Genomic DNA, 16,602 nt, shown 5'->3' on the forward strand with positions numbered 1-16,602 from the left:
GCAGGCTAGGCATCTCCATAGCGCAGGATTGGACCATCTGCTTAGCATGCAGGTCTTCCATCCTGGGGGCTGGGAATTCCTCCCCCCCCAAATCCCAGAGAGCTGCTGCCAGTCAGTGCAGGCTAGCTGAAGAAAGATGTTGAGCAGCTGGAAAGTGAGCAGAGGAAGGCTGATGAAGGGCCTGGAAACCAAGCCTTATGAGGAACGGTTGAGGCAGTTAAAAGCCAAGCCTGATCCATATTATAGTGTTGTAAAAATTTGCAGAGCTACACGGTCCTAGAATTAAGTGGATCCTTGACCCAGGAAGAGTCCAGGTATCCTGGCAGGCAGACGAAGTTTGAGCGTCTCCTGCCTACCAAATAACAGAGGCCAAACCAGGACGTACGAAGCAAGGTACTTTATTAATTAAATAATAAAGCTATTGCAATAGCGATCCGTCCACACAAGCAAGTTGAAGTGAAGGGACCCCGAACAAAGGAAGCTTCACAAATTTATAGGTTTCATTTCCAATAGTACAGAATTGCATAAAAGGTGGGGAAATGGGTTCTGGGAGGGGGTAATCGCGAGAGGACAAAGGGGTTGATGGAATTCTTGATGTAAGATATCATGGTGATAGTCCAGGTAATGATTATGCATGTCTCCTTATTGTTTGACAGGAAGACTCTGCGGATGTGGGAAGATTGTTGATAACACCTGTTTATCAAATAAAATTGTTGTTCTCACTGAAAGTGTGTATTTGAGTCGTGCTCTTTTAGACTGGCTAGGTGGCAGTGTGGTATCAAGAAGAAGTGGAAACAGTCCGTAAAATATGTTGTGCCACAGAGGTGCCTATTAACTTGCAACAAAGTTTATACAAATATTCAACGTTTGCAATAGAGAGAAAAGACTACACTTAAAGTTAAAGAAGAAGAAGATATTATACAGTAACTAATAATACACAGAGAGGATACAATTCTAACAGCGGTAAAACGTTCACAGTTCAGAGCGATGTTTGACAGCTTATAACATTTTATCAAGGACAACGAACTAAAAGCTTAGAAGGGTGCATAAGTGGAAACCTTTGCAAATAGTAGAGTCAAACAATTAATTCTTCAGGATGGCAGGATTTTTTAAACAGGTACAATTTGATAGAAAGGTTCAAGGTATCAGTGCAAGGTTATATTATTGCGGTTTCGTAAATAGATACAGTTTCATACAGAGTAGAGAATAGGGAGATGCATCGGGTAACATGATAGAGGACACCATAACATTACTAAAGGAACAACGGAATAGTTTATTAGGGATAAATATATATATCTTAAAAAGGTCCATGGTTCAGCTGAATCTGGGTCATGAAAAGTACAAGGGAGGGCACCTCAGGCGGGGATTTGGGAGGGTGGAAGTTCCGAGAATGGGTGATCGTTATCGTTTTTGGTTATCTGGCTGGAGGTGCGATTATGCAAGTTTCCATGTGGGTGTGAGACAGGATTTAGCAATGGGTTATGTAAAAGGGTGCGTGTGTTTTCCAAGAGGTCTGGAGGAACTGTCTGGGTCAGCAGGGGATTAATTTACCTTGATACGGCAGAATAGGCTTCTCTTGACTTTTGAACCATGAAGTCAAGAAAATGGCTTCTCTCTGGCTAAACTGTCCCCTCTCTGTACATTGGTAGTCTCGTAATGCATGGGGGCAAATTCCTCTTACCCTGCCCCTTATAACATTTCCCCTCTCTGCGGATTAATTTTTAAGTAATTAAAAATTATTTCCGCACACCGGGGTAATGTACTCCCCACTCCCAAGGTGGAACATCGGTACTATCTCGGGGAACTCAGGGGAAGGACATAACGGAGCTTGAAAGGAGGTTGGGGAGGGCTTTTGTCTGCGGGGAGTTAACATAGCCGGGAAACATTGGAGGCAACAGCAAAGGGAGGTAAGGAGGAGGATCAAAGATAGAGCTAGAAAAAGGGTGCCTTTCACGATTTCCCTGAGCCAGGAGGCATTGGGAAGCCACGACCAGATATCCCAGTCTGAGACCCCTTCATTCTGCACCTCGTGGAGATCTTTTGTTAGGGAATCGATGGCTCGGAGGTGTGCTGTTATATTCAGGGTCTGATCGGATACATACATACAGCACTCCGCCCCGATGAGCTTACAGGTCTCGCCCTGCGCTGACAGGAGGAGATCAAGAGCCAAGCGGTTCTGAATAGAGAGGGATCGGACCTGAGTGAGTTCTGTTAACACTGCTAGCGTGGCGGCCTCAGATTCATTGATGAACCGCAACAAAATATCCGTTAGTTTTAAGATGTCCATATGGTTCGAGAAAGCCCCATAGGCTGGGAACACTGCGCGGAGCCAGGTCTCTGCCTTTGCCTTAGGTTTTAACGGGGTAGTCGGGGACCTCCTGTTTCTCAAGCGGCCGGTAGGTAAGTCCTGGGTTACCCGGAACCCTGGGTGTATGTGGCCGAGGAAGCAGGATCCTCTCATGTGAATACTGACCCACGTATAACCTCGGGAGGAACAGAGCCAGAATAGCCCGCTGAGGGGTTTCCCAATTCGTCCGGTGCTAAAGGCTTCTATGAGACCGTCAATGGGTGATTCTTGAATGAACGGGAACAAGACGGCTGTCAGGGCAGACTTGAGATCAGGGTAAGAACGGGAATGCGTGTGATTCCTGACTAAGGTGAGGTCCTCTCCGGGGTTTATTAAGATCGTAACGGGGCATTTGCTAGAACCCACATGGCTTCCAGTTCCTGTAAATTCTCTACAAATGGGTCCTTGGGACTCACCACTCAGGTATATATACTGTGAAGTGGGCTTTAAGAAAGTAAGGTTCCGGTTCAGGAGGTAGGTACTCTTATACTGTTGGAGGGTGAGGGGGTTTGCAACGAAAGGCACTCCCTGCTCTATGTGGGATGGGATATGGGTGCAGATCCAGCAGTCAGTTAAATTCGTGGCATGGGCGGCCCGCTGAAGGAGCTGGACGTACGTATTACTTTGCCATGCAGAGATATCGGAAATGCGCGGGGGCAAGGGAAGTCCTGTAAGGTTGACGTTTCTAGGGGCAGTGCCGAGGGGCTGTAAAGGGTCCTGTCGGTGGAGTAAGTGTAGGTCAGTTGAGACTCCCCCGCATCTCTGGGGTCCTACATGGTCCCATTCCGTACTAGCCCCACCTCCAACTGAGTGTAACCATCCCTCGACATACCTATTTCCTTCCCAGGTTGATGCCGTCCCTATGTCCCATATACAACAAAATTTTCGAACGCAGATACCTTGAATGGTCGTAGCAGTGGATGGATTGGTACACATGAATCCATAAGTCCAAAAGTCATAATGCATAGAGTCCGTGTATTCCCCCCAAAGTCCTTGTCCTTGTTCTGCGGGGTCAAAAGTCTTAATAGTGGTGCCCCATTGGGTCTGATGAGAAGTTCCATTGTGGCAAGTTAACCGGTTCCAGGAATGGTCAAGGGTAAAGAAAGCACGTCCCAATATAGAGAAGGAGGCAGACCTTATAAGTAATTCCCAGGTTTGGGTGCCTCGCAGTTGGGGTCGAAAGGCATGTGGTAGCCACCTCTTAGTTCCGGGAAGGCAGAATTTGAAGTCTCCAAGGTTGTTCAAGGAAGTAGGGTCAGAGGAGTCGACGGTCCGATGATCCAGGAAGAAGAACTCAGAAGGATTTTCTCCACAATTGAGCTGCTGGGCTGCGACGTAGGTGATGAAGGCGAGACAGTATCCCAGGAGCAGGGTCCGGTCCATCTCACGGGTTGGCAGAGGCGAAAATCTGTATAAAAATAAAGAAAGAACTCGACAGACACGATACAGTTAGGGAAGGGAGGGGGTGGTGGTTTTTGGGTTTGAGAAAGATAAGGGAGGAGGGTGGGAAAACTGGGTTGGGTTTTGGGAAGGTGGTATGAGAAAGGGAAGGTAAAACAAAAACTGGGGTTTCAGGTCCCGCTCCCGGTGTCGTGGCATTTCTGTTTCCGGAACTGCATTCGTATGGGTGGATGATCTGGGTCGTCTGGTTCAGGTACTACAAGGATCTTTGACATCCACTTCTCCAGGTCTCCTTGGTCACCTTCCTTGGCTGTTATTGGGATCGAGGTGGGTTCCTCGGGAGGGTCTTGGGGGGATTCGATGGCTGGCGCGGGATTGTCGAGTGGGACGGTGTCTTCGGTGGAGTTGATGGAAGATGGGGAGGTCCTTGCAACGTCACCCAGGTCGTTGGGGTTTGGTGCGGACTTACAGAAGGTGTGATGAATCCAGGCAGAACGTTCAGAGACCTTGATTGCAGTTGGGGTCGTCAGGAGAATCTGGTAGGGTCCTTCCCACTGGGGTTGTAAGGTGGCTCGCCTGTAAGTTTTAACCCAAATCCACTGTCCAGGCGTGAAGGAGTGAGCATCGACATCAAGGGGAACATTCTGACAGGTTGCTGCATAATGGTGTAGTTTCTTTAGTTGTCGTTGTAATTGTGTAACATATACAGTCAGTTCGTTTTCCCCAGTCTCTAGCTCAGAGACGGGGAGTTGGGTGGTATGAGTCGGGGAGGGTCTGGCGAACAGGAGTTCATAGGGAGATAGTTTCAAGAGTCCTCTCGGCTGGCTACGAATATTATGTAGGACTAACGGAAGAGCATTTATCCATTTTAGCCCGGTAGCCTTACAGATTTTTCCCAATTGGGTTTTTATAAGTCCATTCATCCGCTCCGTCTGACCTGAAGAGGCCGGATGGTACGGGGTGTGGAGTTCCCATTTAATTCCAAATGCCTTGGTGACAGACTGAACTACCTCTGCAGCGAAATGTGTCCCACGGTCAGAGTCTAATCGACGTGGAACTCCGTATCTGGGAATTATTTCCTGCATGAGGATTTTGGCAACGGTTTGAGCATTTGCTCGTTTGCATGGAAAAGCTTCTGGCCAACCTGAAAGTCGGTCTGTTATGACAAGTAATTGTTTAAACCCCATACAGTTCGGGAGTTCTGCAAAATCTAGTTGTAGGCTTTCAAAGGGTATATATGCCCAAGGTCTAGACCCTGGTGGTTTGCGTGGTTCTTGTTTTGGGTTGAATCCGGCGCAGATGGTGCAATTTTTGGATACTGCCTTCGCAAATTGGTGTGCACCTGGGGCATACCAATGCCTAAGGATGCTGTCTGCTAGGCGGTTTGCTCCCCAGTGTGTGAAATTGTGTAAAACCCGGAGGTGGCGGGGTACCCAGGCTTTAGGCATTGCTAGACGTCCGTCCGGCAAAACCCACGCATTGTCCCTTTGGTGTGCCCCCAGTTGTTGCCATGAGCTTATTTCTTCTACACTAGCGGTGCGATACATTCGATTGAAGTCTACATCGGCTGGAACTAAGATGGCTTGAAATTCATTTTCATACATTTCCCCTCTCATGGCCGCTGCCTTCTGGGCAGCGGCGTCCGCAATACTATTCCCTAAGGAGACAAAGTCCGTGCCATTTGTGTGTGCTTTGCAGTGTATTACTGAGATGGCCTTCGGGAAATGTATGGAGTCCATTAGTCTTTTCACTAGCGGTGCGTGAGAGATTTGTGTTCCTGCAGCTGTTAGGAATCCCCTCTGTTTCCAGAGGGTACCCGTAGCGTGTACCAGTCCGAAACAATATTTGGAATCAGTATAGATATTTACGCGCTTGCCTTCACTCAATTCGCAAGCTCTGATAAGGGCAATAAGCTCAGCTGCCTGCGCACTGTAGCGCGGGTTTATAGGTGCAGCTTCTAGGATGGTGTCGTGTGTTACCACAGCGTACCCAGTTTGTCTTGTTCCAGCCACGACCTTGGAACTTCCATCTGTAAAGATTGAGATATCTGGGTTTTCCAAGGGAAGGTGGTCTAAATCTTCCCGTGGCCTTTCGGCCAAGCGGACTGCTAAGGTGCAATCGTGATGGGGGGTCCCGTCGTCGGGCAGAGGCAGTAGGGTGGCTGGATTTAGGGTATTGACTCTTTTAATGCGCACGTTGGATGGTGTGAGCAGGGCAGCTTCGTACTGATTTAGTCGTTCGTTACTAAAATGTTGACAGTTTCGTAAGTTTAACAAGGTGGCTACAGCATGTGGTACATTTAGGATTAGTTCTTGATTTTGAACGATTTCTAGGGCTCTGTCCACTAATTCCGCAGCGGCAGCAATTGCCCTGAGGCAACCTACAGTCCCCTTAGCTACCGGGTCTAATTGAATACTGTAGTAGGCGACAGGACGTTCCTGGCCTCTGAAGGTTTGTGTCAGAACTCCGGAGGCTACCCCTTTCTGTTCATGCACGAACAGCGAAAAGGGGAGACGGTAGTCTGGCAATCCTAAGGCTGGAGCGGACCTCAGTTCCCTTTTGATAGTTTCAAAATTTTGTAGGCTTTCTTTGGACCATTCAAGGGGTTCTGGTTCGTCCTTATTAGTCATCTTTACAAGGGGTTTGGTTAATTCTCCATACCCTGGGATCCATGACCTGCAAAATCCGCTCATTCCTAGAAACCCGCGGAGCTGTTTCTTGGTCTTTGGCAGGGGAACCTTAGCTATAGCATCTACTCTTTCAGTTGTCAAAGCTCTTGTTCCGTGGCCAATTATGTGGCCCAAGTATTTTACTTCAGTTTGGCAATATTGTAGTTTTTTTGGTGAGACCTTGTGGCCCTTGTCGGCAAGGGCGGTTAGTAGATGGACGGTGTCCATGTGGCAATTAGTTGCGGAGGTGGAGCAAATTATCAAGTCATCTACATATATTAAAAGGGAGGAGCCAGCAGGAAAGGAGAGGTCTTGTAGGTCCCTATGCAATGCACAAGCAAAAATTGTTGGGCTCTCTACATATCCCTGTGGGAGTCTAGTCCAAGTCAGCTGTCCTTTTTCCCATGTAAAGGCGAACAGAAATTGGCTTTTCTCATGCACTCTTATGGAAAAGAAGGCGGAGCATAAATCAATGACACTGAAATATGTACTATCTGGTGGGATTCCGGTCAAAATTGTATTAGGGTTGGCGGTGATGGCGTGGCGGGGTATCACAAAGTTGTTGATAATTCTGAGGTCTTGGACAAGCCTGTATTTAACTGGGGCACCCGGGGGTGATGGCTTGCGTACCGGCAGGAGTGGACTATTGCATGGGCTGACGCAGGGAACAAGGATGCCTTGATCCATAAAATCCTGTATCATTGGCCTCAATCCTTCTATTGCCTCCTGCGGCAAGGGGTACTGTTTGATGGAGGGGTATGGGACATCAGTGCGGTATTTAATAACAACGGGATCTGCCGATTTTAAGAGTCCCACAGAGGTATTAGTATTTCCCCATAGGTGAACTGGTACCTTGTCAATCAGAGGGGTTGGTATTTCTAAATCAGTCAGGTTTTCTTCCTTTAAAATGCCTTGAAAGGAGACTGCCGCCTCTTCTGGCATGTGGAGGTAGATACCCTCAGTGCTGCAAGTTATAGTTGCCTGTAATTTACATAGTAGGTCTCGCCCTAGTAGGTTGACAGGGCTCGGGGTCAGTAGAAATGAGTGCTCAGCAGTCAGGGGCCCTATCGTTACTTTCGCTGGCTCTGAAAGAGCGCATGTCCTGGGGATCCCATCAATGCCCATTATACGTTGTTTTTGCTGACTGGACCTCAGATGACTGTCGTTTAAAGTTGAGAAAGTTGCCCCTGTATCTAGTAAACACTGATACTCATGGCCATCTATGGTGATTGTGCATATGGGGTCATGGGCTGATAAGGCAATTGTCGGGCATACCAGGGCAAGGTTTGAAGGATCCCCGTTTAATTGTCATTGGTTAGTCTCTGAATTAAGAGTGGGTTGCATTTGCTCCTGGTTAAATTCCAGCGGTAGTTGGAATGGGCGCTGATTCTGGAAAGGGTTTGGCGCTATCGGGTTAGGGTTTTGTGCTGCATTGGATCCCATCCCTAGAGCTGGTTTTGGTGCCACGGTATTTAAGAATAATGGACAATTTCGCTTGAAATGCCCTATTTGATTGCAGAAAAAGCATTGAGAGGTGGTCTCTCGATGCTGGACATTGTTAGCCCTTTGGTAAGGAGAGGCTTGTCGATTTGCATGTGCGTTCATCCCTCTAGGTTGTGTGGGAGCCTTTGAATTTCTGAAGGGGTAACTAGGTTGGGGGTTATATGCGGTACTGGCTGCACTCAAAGCCAAGGCGAGGACTCTAGCATCGTCCTCCTTTTCCTTCCTTGCCTCCTTTTTCTTTTTCTCATCCCTTCCATCATAAATGGTTTTCGCAAGCCCGAGGATCTCACTCATGGGTTTCCCTTCATAGGCTACTTGGAGGGAGAGGAATTTTCTGATGTCTGGACAAGCTTGGTCTTTAAAGAAGCTTTTCACCACTACTTGGTTGTCTGGGGTATCAGGATCGATCCCCCCCCATGTTCGAAAGGCGGTTATTAGCCTGGTATAGAAGGCGGTGGGAGTTTCATCAGGTTCTTGGGTTACCTCCCTGATCTTAGTCCAATTTGTAGATTTTTTTCCCGCGAGCCTTATCCCATGTAAGATGGCTTTTCGAAACGCCTTCAGATACCAAATCCCAGGCGTGGTGTTATAGTCCCATTCTGGTTCGGTTCTAAGTTGGGCTGCAGTTAGAGGCTCGATCCCTGCAGGTTTATTGAGTTGGACATCAGGTAATTTTAGGGCTTCTGTTGCTTTCTCTAAAATCTCCTCCCGTTCGGGCTCATTAAAAAGACCATTCAGAAGCATGTGTACGTCTGCCCAGGAGGGATTATGAGTAGAAAAAATAATGGCAATTTTACGATAGCACATGTCAGGATTGTCTTTTAAGGTCGACATCTGCTGAGCCCAATTCAGTAGGTCTGAGGTTAAAAAGGGAACATGGGAATAGACGAAGTTCGTCCCATCTGAAACTGGGACTGACCTTAAGGGATATTGTCCCTGGGTTTTCTCGGTAGCCTCTGGTTCCTTTTCTATGGGGTCTCTTTCCTTTGTGGACGATCCCTTTAATTCCGATAAAACTGTCACTAGTTGCTCCACTAAATTGGTTTCTGGGTCACGACTACGAGTTCTGCTAGCAACAGGACTTAGCTGGGGGGGTACTTCAGCAGGAATTCGGGCTTCGAGGTTGCCCTGAGGTGCTGGACTTAGACTAGGCATGGCAGGAGTTACAGATCCGCCCTCCACTGCACTCCGGGAGTCTTGGACCTCAGCCTCCCGTTGTCTGTTTGCGTTAGAAGGAGATGGTGCCGGGGCTTCGGCAGGGCTGCAGAGCTGGTCTACCGGCTCTTCTATAATTGTTTCCTGGTACGGTGGGGGTCTTGAACTCCTTTCCGTTATTACTGGCATTTGTGGGGCTGTTGGACCTTCAGTCCCTTTAAGAAGGATTTTTGCCTTTTCAAATAAGTTGAGATATCGAATTTGCAAGGGGTATTGGTCTTCCAGTGTTATTCTTAGTGCAGAGATTCGCTGGGCATTAAGGGAACCTCTCGGGATCCATTTTTCCCCCTCTGGATGGTCCGCAGTGACGCGGATCCAGTCTTTCTGACAGAGTCTTTTTAGCCGATTTTTGTCAAGTTTTTCCACCCCAGGTAATTCATGCCAATGTTCGAATATGAATTGTAATGGGCTTTCATCCTCAGAGTCCCCACTTTGGCGAAGCTTCCATTGAGCTTTGCCACGGCTGGGAGTCTGGGACAGGAATTCCTTTGAATTATGCGCACCCATGTTTATTCTGGCTCTTTATACTGCAGTTCTGGGTCCCCGACCCTGTTCCTGGACACTCTTAACTTCCCGAGTCTATGACTCACCCCCACGTCCTTGTGGTGTTCCTGCCTGCCGTTCGCGTGCACTAACTACTAGGCGGCCTGGTGCAGCTAGATACCTAAGGACCCCCTTCTGGTCATCAATTGCCTAGGGTCCTGCAGCAACTTTCCTGCCTCTTACAATCTAATAGAAAGACTACCTGCCCTGGACGCTTGCCCACGCAATGCCGGGTGGTTAGCCTTGGAAGGAAGGTTTTTTGAAAAGAACGGGTGACCTTGCGATCTAGAACAACCCCGTCACTTCCCGGTGGGGATCGGGGGTGTCTAGGGGCGGCTTCACCCGAAGATTAAGAGCAGAGGAATACGGAAAAAAGGTTGGGTAGATTGCTCAGAACTCCTGCGCAGATTGGCAGGAGCGAGCTGGGTCCGTCCTTCTGGGTATTTCGTTTAACGAAAGGACGGATCCCAAAGGCTCTAATTCTTCTTTATCCCTTATGCCTTTACAGCTTAGCTGCAACTAGAGCCCAAGATAAGAAACAGAAAAGGAGAGAACAGTGAAGAGTGAAGTTTTAGAATTTTAGTTGCTGCAGTAATCAGCCCACCGCGTGTCCCCTTTTAATACTCACGACCGATCCTTTCAGTCGAATCCCGTTGTCTCCAGCTTCCCACTGGTTCCTGAAGAAAAAACAGCCTTGTCCCTTTAAACGTTGCTTCGTCCTGGGGGTCCCGCTTGGACTCTCAATTACTACCAAGCGCCTCGGGTCCTGAGGTTGGTTTACCCCCCTGCAAAAGAGGCAAGGGCGCGCTGGGCTCCCCTTCCTCAGTGAACCCGGAGCTCAAGGCAAAACTGGGTCCCCGAAGTGGTCGCCAAACTGTTGTAAAAATTTGCAGAGCTACACGGTCCTAGAATTAAGTGGATCCTTGACCCAGGAAGAGTCCAGGTATCCTGGCAGGCAGACGAAGTTTGAGCGTCTCCTGCCTACCAAATAACAGAGGCCAAACCAGGACGTACGAAGCAAGGTACTTTATTAATTAAATAATAAAGCTATTGCAATAGCGATCCGTCCACACAAGCAAGTTGAAGTGAAGGGACCCCGAACAAAGGAAGCTTCACAAATTTATAGGTTTCATTTCCAATAGTACAGAATTGCATAAAAGGTGGGGAAATGGGTTCTGGGAGGGGGTAATCGCGAGAGGACAAAGGGGTTGATGGAATTCTTGATGTAAGATATCATGGTGATAGTCCAGGTAATGATTATGCATGTCTCCTTATTGTTTGACAGGAAGACTCTGCGGATGTGGGAAGATTGTTGATAACACCTGTTTATCAAATAAAATTGTTGTTCTCACTGAAAGTGTGTATTTGAGTCGTGCTCTTTTAGACTGGCTAGGTGGCAGTGTGGTATCAAGAAGAAGTGGAAACAGTCCGTAAAATATGTTGTGCCACAGAGGTGCCTATTAACTTGCAACAAAGTTTATACAAATATTCAACGTTTGCAATAGAGAGAAAAGACTACACTTAAAGTTAAAGAAGAAGAAGATATTATACAGTAACTAATAATACACAGAGAGGATACAATTCTAACAGCGGTAAAACGTTCACAGTTCAGAGCGATGTTTGACAGCTTATAACATTTTATCAAGGACAACGAACTAAAAGCTTAGAAGGGTGCATAAGTGGAAACCTTTGCAAATAGTAGAGTCAAACAATTAATTCTTCAGGATGGCAGGATTTTTTAAACAGGTACAATTTGATAGAAAGGTTCAAGGTATCAGTGCAAGGTTATATTATTGCGGTTTCGTAAATAGATACAGTTTCATACAGAGTAGAGAATAGGGAGATGCATCGGGTAACATGATAGAGGACACCATAACATTACTAAAGGAACAACGGAATAGTTTATTAGGGATAAATATATATATCTTAAAAAGGTCCATGGTTCAGCTGAATCTGGGTCATGAAAAGTACAAGGGAGGGCACCTCAGGCGGGGATTTGGGAGGGTGGAAGTTCCGAGAATGGGTGATCGTTATCGTTTTTGGTTATCTGGCTGGAGGTGCGATTATGCAAGTTTCCATGTGGGTGTGAGACAGGATTTAGCAATGGGTTATGTAAAAGGGTGCGTGTGTTTTCCAAGAGGTCTGGAGGAACTGTCTGGGTCAGCAGGGGATTAATTTACCTTGATACGGCAGAATAGGCTTCTCTTGACTTTTGAACCATGAAGTCAAGAAAATGGCTTCTCTCTGGCTAAACTGTCCCCTCTCTGTACATTGGTAGTCTCGTAATGCATGGGGGCAAATTCCTCTTACCCTGCCCCTTATAACAATAGATAACATTAAACAGAAGTGTGCGTGCAAACAAACAAACAAAAGGAAAAAGGGAGGGAAACTATTTAGCAAAAGGTTTACGATGGAAACGTAGAGCTGACTCTTCCCCATCCTTAGATAGATTCTTTATTGCAGCTAAAAGCCCACACAGGTGAAGTACATCAAACACAAAAAGTAAAAAACTGCATTTCAGAAATAAAACAAAGACAAACAGAGGTAGCATCTCTGTAAAAGTTACACCACAGCCATTTGGGGTGAACACAGTCGAATATCTATATATGTGTGTAAAATTGCTGAGAAATAATAGAATAAAATAACATATTAAAAGGTTTCAATAATCGTACAGCATTCTGGTTCGTCTCTTGTGGGAGAGAACTGAGGTTAAGAACCCTGCGCGAGGAATCCAGGGCAAATTTATCAGCAATTTCAGCAGAAGTTGTGTCTAAAGAGTGCAGCAGCTACCTTTTGACTGACAAAAATTCTGGCAACTTGGCTGAGTGTCCTGGAGCATGCACAGAAATCCTTGACCTCCAAGGGGGGTGTAGCCTTTCAAAGACCGCAGGAGAAATGTGTTCCTGAGCATATGCAGAATCCTTTTCCACTGGTGAGGTGTGGGGAACCTTTGGCCACCCCAGCTTTTGCTCGATTGCAACTCCTGTCAACTCCAGCAAGCAGGAGTTCAGCAACATCTGGAGGGCCAGAGGCTCCCCACACTTGAGCTAGAGACTGTGCAGGTATCTGTGGATTCTGGAGTCCCAGAATTTGCCTTAGCCCCCCCCCCCTGGATGTTAGTGACTTCACCTGCCTGATGCTGCGTAGGAGGTGACTTAGGATGAGATGGCTGGCAGGTACTCATGCTATGGCCTGGCTGACTTGCTTACACAGTAAACGGGAAATGAGTACTCAGTGTGTAATCTTATCACAGTGAAGAACGGTAGCAGCTTCCCCAAATCTCTGCTAAGCAGCAAAACTCTGCTGTTGCGCCTGCAGCTGGGCTGCATCTTCATTTCACATCCTTCTTCCTGCAGCCCCATTCCCAAAGGGAGACCACCCCCACATCCTTCAAGGCAGGCTAGGCATCTCCATAGCACAGGATTGGACCATCTGCTTGGCATGCAGGTCTTCTGTCCTGGGGGCTGGGAATGTCGTCGCCCCCCCCAAAAAAATCCTGGAGAGCTGCTGCCAGTCAGCGCAGGCTAGTTGAAGAAAGATGTTGAGCAGCTGGAAAGTGAGCAGAGGAGGGTGACCAGGATGATGAAGGGCCTGGAAACCAAGCCTTATGAGGAACGGTTGAGGCAGTTAGAAGCCAAGCCTGATCCATATTATAGATAACACTAGTGTCATTCAGCCCGTTCAGTAAACGGGCACTAGAGGAGTGGCGGGGCCGCGGCCTTCCCTCCCTTTAGCAGTGGGCGCTCTGCTGAGCCCAGCTGGGCAGCGGGCGCCCGGGAGAAGCTTGTTTCGGCGGTGGCGGCACGGGGGGGCGGCTGGCCCTCCCTCGGCCGCCACTTCCTCAAGGGCGCTCCGCTGAGCCCAGCTGGGCAGCGGGCGCCCAGGAGAAGGCCGCGATTCGGCCTGTTGTGGCGCCGCCGCCACAGACAGAGGCCGAATCGCAGCCTTCTCCTGGGCGCCCACTGCCCAGCTGGGATCAGCGGAGCGCTCCGCCGAAGCGGCGGCCGTGGGAGGGGCCAGCCGGTCCCCCCACGCGTCGCCGCCACAGAAAGAGGCCGAATTGCGGCCTTCTCCTGGGCGCCCGCTGCTTGGCAGCTATGTAACAGTTACACACTTCCTGCAGAATTTTCAAAGTGTTTTTACTTAAGGCACGATGCCTTAAAGCTGCTCCAAGCAGCTTTGCACCGTTAAAGCAATCAATCAATCAATCAATCAATCAATAAAAGAGAGCAAGCCCTCAGTTGACCTCCTAAGTACAATGGTCGAACCAACCCCCAGAAAGAGTTGTAGATCTAAAGAACTAAACTGCATGTCTGTGGCCTGTTTGCACTGGTCTAATGACTGGTTTCGCAGCAAAACCTGGTATTCTCTGACATCCCAAATCTAATCTAATATCTGTTTACCCTAACTGGAAACAGTTCTCCATGCTCTCAGATACAGACCGTTCCTCAACACCTGCTACTTGACCCTTTCAAAACAAAACAAAACAAAACAAAACAAAACAAAACAAAACAAAACAAAACAAAACAAAACAAAACAAAACAAAACAAAACAAAACAATAACCCTATGGGGTAGGTTAAGCTGAATGACTGGCCCAAGGTCGCCCAGTGAGCTTCATGGCTGATTGGGGATTTGAACTCTAGTCTCCAAGGTTCTAGATTAGCACTCCAACCACTATACCACACTGGTTTTTATTATGAGCTCTGCCCATGTGGCCCAGATATTCCCAACATTATCTGAATAATGCGGGAGAAGCACAAGCTGCAGTGAATCCCACACCATCCAAGGACAGATCTTAGGACATGGTAAAGGTAAAGGGGCCCCTGACCATCAGGTCCAGTCGTGTCCGACTCTGGGGTTGCGGCGCTCATCTTGCTCTATAGGCCGAGGGAGCCGGCGTTTGTCCGCAGATAGCTTCCGGGTCATATGGCCAGCATGACAAAGCTGCTTCTGGCGAACCAGAGCAGCGCACGGAAAAGCCATTTACCTTCCCACCAGAGTGGTCCCTATTTATCTACTTGCACTTTGATGTGCTTTCGAACTGCTAGGTGGGCAGGAGCTGGGACCGAACAACAGGAGCTCACCCTGTTGCAGGGATTCGAACCACCGACCTTCTGATCAGCAAGCCCTAGACTCTGTGGTTTAACCCACAGCACCACCTGGGTCCCTTAGGACATGGTAGACCATGCTAAAAAAATACTAATAATCATTTCAAATAAGGACAAACTAATGGTAGTGTGGGTCCACCACAATCATTTGTGTGCACCCAATTCTAAAATGCATGTTTCAGGACTATAGAATCTTGCCCACCCTCCCAACACCACCACTATTGCAAGGCGTACTTCTAACAAGTATCACATTTTCATCAGCCAGGCTCCAGTTTGAAGGTGAATCTAGCTAGGAGATAAATATTTTGGGCCATAAAGCTATTATGTTAAATATACAGTACATGCAAATTGCTAAGAAAACTCAACATGGTCACATTTGACTTCAAAAAAGAAAACCACCCCAAAATGAAGGGACTGATAAAAAGGAAGTTAATAGGCAAAGCCAAGGGGGTCAAATCTCTCTGAAATGCTTGGGAGTTGTTTAAAAACACAAAATTAGAACTGGCATGCATACTGCAGATCAGAAATGGCACCACCAAGGCCAAGAATATGCCAGTATACAAGCAGAGTAAAGGAAGCTATTAGAGGCAATAAGGTTTCCTAAAAATGGAAGTTTTGTCCATGCGAGAACAGAAAGGAAAAGGAATTTGGCAAAAGAAATGCAAGCAGACAATAAGGGATGGGAAAATTACATAACATTTTAGGAGCATATTGCTAAAAACATAAAGACGATCACTGCCAACAGTAGTAGGAGAAGGAGTTGTATAGGTAGGGAGTGATAAAGGAGTTAAAGGTGTGCTGAAGGAAGATAAGGGTTGCTGAATGAATTATTTCCATCTGTCTTCGCAGCATATATCAGATCCTCCAAGAAGTGTCCCTATTTTAGCGGGACATCACGGATTACAGAAGCCCATGCGTATTTTTTTTAATCGAGACTTGGCAGCTATGGTCCCATGTGCTTCAGCCATTTCTCCCACTCTTCCCCCACCCCACCCGTGGTTGCAGGGCAGGAGCAGCTGTGGCGCCTGAGTAAGTGGCTGGAGCGGAGGGCAGGCATGGGGAGCGAGGGGATCAGGGCGTCCTCCCTGCCTCCCTCCCTCAGTGGAGGAAGGGGGGGGGACCTCGGCTGCGCCCAGCGGATGCATGCGTTGCTCAGCGCCCCGGTCAGTCGTATGCCTTCCTTAGCCTGGCTGGGGTAGGGGCATCTGGCCGCTCATTCCCTCGGGAGACCAGCCAGGGGCTGGCAGCTGAACGGCATGGCTAGCGCAGGTATCTACGCCTTGCCTCGCCCTCGCCTGCCCTGCCACCTCCTCTCGCCTGCCCGACCCTCCTGTCCTCTCCAGCCAAGCAGGGTAGCCGCCAACGCTGCCAGCCCCAGAAGCACAAGGTGCCACAATGTCGTCGGGCCCGCTGGCCCTGTAGCCCCGCCCACGTTCCCACTTTGTGGCCCCTCCCCTCCCGTGCCTTGGCCCCTCCCCTGAACGACCACGGCTTGCCCCCCCCCTAGTTTTGATCCTGGCTACGCCCCTGCCTCAAAGGGCACAGTTAATCTGCATACTTATTAAACTGACTCGACAAGCGGTTTCTATACAGCACAAATATCCCAGATCTATGCATTATTTCAGTTCATTCATTAGCTGCCTTCCATACAACAATCTAAAGGCGATGATGTATAAAGCAAGAAACCGCGAGTGAAAAATAAAAAATTCAATAGGATACAGCAGGGGTGGCTAACTCCCAAGAGACTGCGATCTACTCACAGTGTTAAAAACTGGCAGTAATCTACCCCCTTTTTTGGGTTCAGGTCAAAAGCTG

General features: G+C 48.1%; 2 long non-coding RNA genes across 2 annotated transcripts; both read left to right on the forward strand.

Annotated features, from left to right (window-relative positions):
- The first annotated feature begins 244 nt into the window (after window positions 1–244).
- LOC148683072 (uncharacterized) lies at window positions 245–731 on the forward strand. Its single transcript, XR_015947421.1, has 2 exons — window positions 245–393; window positions 657–731. It is a non-coding gene; the product is annotated as an uncharacterized LOC148683072 (long non-coding RNA).
- Window positions 732–6,835: 6,104 nt separating this feature from the next.
- LOC148683073 (uncharacterized) lies at window positions 6,836–11,038 on the forward strand. The gene is made up of 2 exons (XR_015947420.1): window positions 6,836–10,700; window positions 10,964–11,038. It is a non-coding gene; the product is annotated as an uncharacterized LOC148683073 (long non-coding RNA).
- The last annotated feature ends 5,564 nt before the right edge of the window (window positions 11,039–16,602 follow it).

This window comes from Zootoca vivipara, chromosome 16 (genome assembly GCF_965207765.1).
Source record: "Zootoca vivipara chromosome 16, rZooViv2.hap1.1, whole genome shotgun sequence".
NCBI classification, from domain to species: Eukaryota; Metazoa; Chordata; class Lepidosauria; order Squamata; family Lacertidae; genus Zootoca; species Zootoca vivipara.